Genomic DNA, 6,181 nt, shown 5'->3' on the forward strand with positions numbered 1-6,181 from the left:
TTGGAATTGCCCCATACTGATTAGAGTCTATCTTCTTAAGTACAGCTGGCTTGACATAATTTTCCACAACAAACTCCTCGGCTACTTTTGATACAATCGCTGTAAGTGATATAGGCCTTAAGTGTTTATTAATATCTCGTACAGGTTTCTGCTTTGGAATCGGTGTAATATTTGCTTTTTTCCATGATTCTGGTAACCGGGCCTCTTTAAAGGAGCTGTTTATAATATCTGCCACGGGCGGCCAATAAATCAGCATTCTCTTTAGAACCCAGGCGGGAATACCGTCTGGGCCAGTTGCTTTCCTTGCGTTAAGAGCTGACAACATCTTGAAAGCAGTAAACTCAGTGACAGGTAATAACCTCGGGAAATCATCATTCTCATTATCAAAGCATAAATGTTGGGGCAGTGGGTTAAAATCTTTCATGGGTGTTAGAAAGGATTCGTTGATCATGTTTTCAAGTTGCTCAGGAAAGTGATCAGAGGGTGTTAGTGCATTATCAATATTTTGCAAGGTTGACATCATATCTTCCTGTGAAGAAACCGACGGTGAAATACACTTAACTTTTTGATTTCCTTCCACCAACTTGCAGATGAGCACGATTTTAAATGCTCTACTTTGTTCTGGTAAAAACGTTTCCGACAAGATTTTCTTTCTCGGTTTACTTGGTTTCTTAATTTCTTGAAGGAGTCAAGGTCTTTTTGTGCGAAAGCTTTTTCCCTTCGGCGGATCAGTTGTTTTAGCGATTTGGTCATCCAAGGAGGCTCATTATTGATCAGCACCTTCTTTTTTGTGGGGAGTAGGAAATCAAGACCAAAGTTAATGATGAGCTCTAACATTTTCATTTTGTCATCACTATTTTTCATTTTGTCGTCACTATTTCCTCCTACCCACTGTTCGACATTAACCTCTTCTAAATATTTACCAAAGGCCGAACGTTTGGATGGTCGCAAATCCCTTGACATTACCACTACTTTTGTCCCAGAGTTTTCAGATCTTTTTAATGGTTGCACTTCTACGGTAACATGATCGGATAGTCCAAAGGGAGGACGTTTAATTGGAGAATCGTAAAATTCTTTCAAATTTGTTAAAATCAAATCCAGCTTATTATTGCCACGAGTAGGGAAATTTACGATCTGACGCAATTGGAAACTATTCTTTAGCAGACGAACGTTCAATTTGTTAAAATCGCCCGAGATAATTATCCCACAATTTGGAAATTTTGTTTCAACTGTTTGTAGTGATTCAAAAAGATAATTGATCATAGCCTCATCATTCGCCCCCCGGTGGGTGGTACAAATTACATAAAATAATATTGGACACACCTCTTGGTAAGCGGGTCAGTCTTAGATCTAACCATAATGCTTCGAACTCATTTGTTAAAAGGTCTTGCAGGATGCTAAAGTTAATTGTATTTCGAATATAGACGCAAACACCACCATGAATGCGTTCACGTCTATCGCGTCTAATTAAATTATATCCGGGTAGCGAAACAATGTTATCATCAATATGACTTTGCAACCAAGTTTCCACGATGCATAGAATATCCACACTTGAACTGGCAATGTACGCATGTTCATCGATTTTGGGGCCAGCGACATGATATTAGACAACATTATGGATGGTACAAATACATTTGGTGATCCACAACGTTTAAAGGATACTCTTGGAATAATAATACAATTGCTTTTGTTATGACCAGACGGTCTCCAACGGGAACGTAAGTTATAATGATCGCTTGGATTAAGAGACGATCTTACTAGTGTAGGTATTGTTCGAACGAACTCAAGCGATTGTGTGATAGACAAACAACACTCTAATGTACTATCTTCTTTTCTTTAAAATGTCTTTCTCTATAAATTGATCGTGTTGGTGTTGTTGGCTGTCGCCTTTTTTACATAGCACAGGTATTCTCTCCAAGACTTTTGCTGTTCCTCTCTGAATTCTTTCGTCAGGCTGAATTCCATTGGTAATTTCTGTTGATGGGAATAACGATGCTGAAGATGCCAAGAATTCAACTAACGATTCTGCAAAGGAACTTGTTGATGGAAGTATTGGTGATAAGGGCGTCGTTGGAACGACTGACGATGCCAAAAATGGGTTTGTTTATGGCCTGGTGCGGTCGAATGTACTCGCTTCATTACTCTATCACTTCGTGTGATTTTTAAGTCTTTATTTAATTCAGAATTAAAGTTGCTCTGATGTTTTCGTTGATGCTTGGTATTCTGAGAGACAAGTTCGTTGCTAGGAATTTCATTTCTTTGCGTCTGCTGGTTTTGAGTGTTAATCGTTTCGCTGACTTTACAGCTTTGATAATTATTCCGCTGCTTGCATTGATATTCATGTAATTGGGACTCAAGTTGATCTAAGCATTTATTACTAGGGAAATCTTTCTGATATTTGCTTTGTTCCTTTCGTCGATACTCAATAAGCTGTTTATCAATTTGAACTTGAGTCGCTCTTCTACTCTTGCAGCCTTGACCTGCTGCAGGGGATTTTACTGAGTCCTGCACGCCTACGCTTGTCTCGAGATTAGCAGGTTTTGCATTACAAATTAAGGGCACATTGTTTTGCGATGTAGTCGTTTCGTCATTTAAAGAAAGTTTTGGTGTAATAGTTGGCGTGGCATGTGACAAAACAAGCACTTCACTTTCCATCTTTGTTAAGCGTGACTTTAGATTCAAATTTTCTGTTGTCAATTTGCATATATCTTGCTTGTTTCTAAGTATGACTTGCTTTTGTTCTGAAATTTTTGCCACCATTTTAAACACCGTTAATTCAATTTGATTTTTAAACTCATCAAACTTGTCCTCTAAGGATGTTTCAGCGTCTCCGGCTCGACATGGAGTTGCGCCGATAAGACATTCCGTTAAATCGTCTTTATTTGTTTGTGAGGAAAGTTTTTGAAAGGAACTATCAATAAAGTCCTGTAACTCCTCGATTGTCGACTGGTCAAAAGCCGATACAGGCAAATTTTGCGTTTCAGATTTAGCAAGTTCGCCCCTTGTTTCACAGCTTTCACGTATAGTTTGCTCAGCAGATTCATGCTTATTTTCAATATCGGTGTTAATCTTATCTTGTACTTCAGACAAGTTAGCGCTTGAGGACTCCAAGACGCTTATCAACAAATTCTTAAATGATTCTCCGTCCTTTCCATTAAAAGACATTGTACTTAGCTTGCCCGGGTACCAAGTTATAATCAAATCTAGATCGCTGCTAACAAACTTTTTTGATTTACCTCCGGGCGATTTCCAAATGCCCACCAATCCGACGGTGTTTTCGACAAAATTTCGCAAAGATGTCAGGTCACCTGTCCACTTTAATCGTTGACCATCAAACATCAAAAGGGCTTCTTCTTTTATCAATTTAATCGCATGTATATCTGTTATATCTCGTATGATCCGGCTTATTTCGAGCAAGTCCATCTGAACTTCTACCGCCGCCATATTGTTAATGAAACAATGCATATATTACACATATGCATTGTTTCATGAATCATGATTAAGTTTCAAAGTCTGCAAAATATTGGTTGACATTCTTAGAATGCTATGCGTATTCTCAACTGCTCGGCGTGCGTGCTAACAAATTGAACTAAGATGACTACATGAACAATTTTATTAAGTAATGCGATCTCAATAAAATTTCCCAAAAAATCTAACCCTACGTTCGTTTTTGAGAACAACTTCCTTAGCTATTAAACGTAAGTCCAGTTCGTCAGTTTTGGCCTTGTTTACATGCATAACAATAAGATTATTGTAGCGTGCTGCCGTCATTGTGCTCCTGAGATGTGTCTTAACAAGCCGCTGGAATGAAAAAGATCGTTCTCCACATCCTGCGCTCATTACGCGCGGAGCAATGCGTTGCCGTAGAATTTATAGTCTCATATGGATCATAAATTGCGACTTCTCATTGGTTAATTAAGTTACTGGGCGGACGTCTGCGAAGACAACCCCAATCGACAAACTCGATTTTTTATCCATCTGGGTAATCAAGATCAAAAACTAAGCAATAGCTGATTTCACATGATGCCGACAGACTTTGTTCTACTCTCGGGGCTACTTGTATCTAAGAAAAACGTCTTCAGTCCAATTTTACATAAAACAAGGGCATTTCTACACCATGAAAAAGGGCACTTTCATTCCAGAAAAAGGGCACATTTTTCCCTGCAGCAAAAAGTGGGGGGGGCACTTGCCCCCAATGCCCCCCGGTTCCGCGGCCTCTGCATATTGCGACAATGGAATTTATACTAGGTTCCATAAAGATATTACTGATATGTCGGACTTACTGAGTGCTTATTTTCCTTTATTTCATTTTGCATATGCCTAAAGAAGATACACTTAAAGAATGATGCTTATTTTACGTATTGTGATATTTCAAATTAGCATCAACTATATGTTGTGGGTATGAAATACAGCTGCTGTTCTTTTCCTTACAACAAATTGGCAGTTATAGTAATGAAAATTGAAGAACTGTAGCATTTATAAGATGACAATATTATGACAAATTTGTGTTTTATAGTTAATCCAAATAGGCTTGACGAACAAAAAGCTGCTCCTGAGATTTCACTAAATTGGTGAAAATTTTGTTTTAATGTCTAAACTATATGTCAGTGAATTAAGATGTGACTAAACATCTCCTTTGTTAATGAAGGGGGGTGGATGGGGTAGTATTTGGGGACACCGGACAAACACTTATTGTTTAGATAAAATTTACGTTTCGCTATTGTGTTTGACAGCTTAGATATTAAATTTTCTTGTTTCGCGTAACAATCAATCATAAAAGAGTTCATGAAAATCGAAGTCATCAAACTAACGCCAATTGTTCACGTCATGTTTATTGCTGTTTGATAATTAATGAAACAGAGCTTTGTCGTGGTGACAAACTTAAAGAGGGATTTCAAAATAGCAAATACCATGGTGAATGGTGATAATAACAATGTAATAGTTCTTAAAAGAACTGTTTTAACCAGAACACTAACCCAACAATTCAAAGGAACCGTTATTTACAGCTAGAAAGAGACACTATGCATTTCGGCAGACTACTCGTCAGGTGTCAACGTCTGCTAAATGAGAACCTCCAAACCATGCTAAATTTATAACGTTAAAAAAGGCCAATGTCATCCCTATTTTTAGAAATGACACTTAAAACAGAGACAGATTAAACACGTAATCATTTTGTCGGCAAAGGACAGGATTAGTCAATTTAATTAATACCGACTCCATGACGCGTAGCTGGAATAACGAGCGACATTTTTTAATAATTCTAAAGTTTTCATAAGAATAAACATTGGCACAGCGACTGTTGCTCAAAAGATGTTTTCCAATCGCTGAATCACATAGAACTCAAAAACAGCTATAAATATAGCATGGTTTGGAGGTTCTCATTTAGCAGACGTTAAACACCTGACGAGTAGTCTGCCGAAATGCATAGTGTCTCTTTCAAGCTGTAAATAACGGTTCCTTTGAATTGTTGGGTTAGTGTTCTGGTTAAAACAGTTCTTTTAAGAACTATTACATTGTTATTATCACCATTCACCATGGTATTTGCTATTTTGAAATCCATCTTTAAGTTTGATAATTACCAACGAGACATCTTCTACAGACCAACATCTTCGCTTTCGACCAATGTAAAAGTGAATTTTTCCAGCAAATTTATCCAATAAGCCAATCTTTCAGATGTCTTAATGTCGTCTTTTCTCTCTTTACAGTAGAATAAAAAGACGTCATTACAGCGTAAGGTCGTCTCTAACGCGAATACAGCCAAAATTTGCTAGAATACTGAAACAAAGTCACGAATAAATGGCGAAAATGTGGGTCAAGTAAGTGAACTGCAAAATTTATATCCCATAGAAGTGAAAAGGGCTACCGAAGTCCGAAGAGGTAAGAAAATGGTTTTTCCTGGCAGTCTATAGAGCATCTGAATATACATATTTTGTTATGAAGTGAAAGTATCAGTTTTTGAGTAAATATTCAACACCGCATCGCATCATGCACAGCTGTGTTTAATGAGGGCGCGTTGTTAAACGATACAATTGCAAAACTAATCAAGTTTGCGTTGTTTTGTTGTATGTGAAACCATAATTTGGTACTTAGACTAACTATAAGGGAGTAAATTGTTCGACCATGTCAAGATATCATGAATTGCCGATGACAAATCATCTAATTCTTTGCCCAAGTGAAACGA

The sequence above is a fragment of the Xenia sp. Carnegie-2017 genome, unplaced genomic scaffold, assembly GCF_021976095.1.
Source record: "Xenia sp. Carnegie-2017 unplaced genomic scaffold, XeniaSp_v1 HiC_scaffold_58, whole genome shotgun sequence".
NCBI lineage: Eukaryota > Metazoa > Cnidaria > Anthozoa > Malacalcyonacea > Xeniidae > Xenia > Xenia sp. Carnegie-2017.